This window comes from Frankliniella occidentalis, unplaced genomic scaffold (genome assembly GCF_000697945.3).
Source record: "Frankliniella occidentalis isolate FOCC.00 unplaced genomic scaffold, Focc_3.1 Scaffold18, whole genome shotgun sequence".
Classification (NCBI taxonomy): domain Eukaryota; kingdom Metazoa; phylum Arthropoda; class Insecta; order Thysanoptera; family Thripidae; genus Frankliniella; species Frankliniella occidentalis.
Genome location: NW_026267148.1, coordinates 2,882,276 through 2,883,689, shown reverse-complemented (window position 1 = coordinate 2,883,689; position 1,414 = coordinate 2,882,276). Strand labels below are relative to the sequence as shown.

The following is a 1,414-nucleotide window of genomic DNA, read 5'->3' as shown; positions in this document are numbered from 1 at the left end:
CTAGGGCCCCGCGCTTTGTTCTGGACTGCATTGTTTCTCATCTCATCGCGAATGATGCCCGTCCAGCCAGCCATTTTGTGGGAGCGTCTTCCTCCAGCTCCAACACAACCCCGCGAGACCGTTTCTGCCACGAGCGTTGCGCGCGGAGCAGCAAGAAAAGGGGCTGCTTCCGGAATGTTGTACAGTATACTGAAAATGCTAGAGTCAGATATCTTGCTCTCAAGAGAGGGAGATCAGTGGCACAAAAAATATCGCTCTCCTGAGAGTGAGGTGACACTCACTCAATTTGAGTCATAATTTGTGGTCCTCACCCAATTAGAGTGAGGTTCCCCACTGCAATTGGGCGAGGTCAGGAAAACCTATCTATACCTTAGACTAAAAGGCACGCAGTCCCACCGCGCGTTCAGAAAAGCACGCAGTTCCGGCGCCCGTTCCAAGACTAACACAGTTCAGCTGCGCGTTTCGAAAGACACGCAGTTCACCGCTCTAGACTCTAGAGATAGGAATTGCAACTGCGTGAGTCTTGGATTGAGCGAGCGGCTGAACTGCGTTAGTCTTGGAACGGGCGGCTGAACTGTGTGCCTTTCGGTCTGAGATATTGTCTTACTCCATCAGAGTGAGTATTCGGCGCATATGTTACTCAAATGGCGTCAAATAGAGTGAGCCTTATATTCATCGCTCCGATCGAGCGAGGCAAAATTGTCTCACTCACTTCGAGCACGACATCTCACTCATATCAAAGGTTTTCAGTGATACTCTCTTCCTCACTCTCTCCATCTCTCTCTTTGTTCTGTACTCATACCGTCGCTTCTTCTGTTGCAGGTGCCCCAGCCGAGGACAAGCAGGTGAGCACATGCCCGGATTGGATGACATCTGCGGGAGATCGGCCTTAATCATAAACCCTTGTCCCAAAGGAAGCATAGTAAGATTATTTATGAAACAACTGTTGTAGGAGCCATTTCATAGTTGATTGCCCGGAAATAATAAGCATCATCGGCCCAACATTGTTTAAACTGTAGCAATAACAACAACAAAAATTGAAACTCAATTGCTTTGTCTATTGCTTTTCTAGAATATTTGCTTTTTATGAATTCTTTTGATTGGTAGCATACCTTGTGCAATTGGGAACAATGGGACGCCTGGTAAAATAAATTTTTCTTTTCAGTTTGCTAGCACAATAACTTTGTCAAAAGTTGTCACCGCGTGATGAAAGATTCCCTCCGTGTTCTGTTCTACCCTAGAGACACGGTCATCTGGTGCGTTGATGGGTTCTTTCAGGCGAAGCAGCGTCTGCTGACTTCGACTGCGGCTCGGCCTCCCATGCCGCCGGGCTGCGCGCCGTGCTGCCTACCCGTGCCGTGGCAGGCGCCCCTCGGCGGCGGCCGGCTGCGCCCCGGCCACGGCCCCGGGCTGC

General features: G+C 50.1%; 1 protein-coding gene across 1 annotated transcript in view; it reads left to right on the top strand.

Annotated features, from left to right (window-relative positions):
- Positions 1 to 821: 821 nt before the first annotated feature.
- The window catches only part of LOC113211286 (mucin-19), a 119,719-nt gene continuing 119,126 nt past the window's right edge, over positions 822 to 1,414 (top strand). The window contains 1 exon segment of the mRNA XM_052264297.1: positions 822 to 845. The gene's annotated coding sequence lies outside the window, so the exon portion shown is untranslated.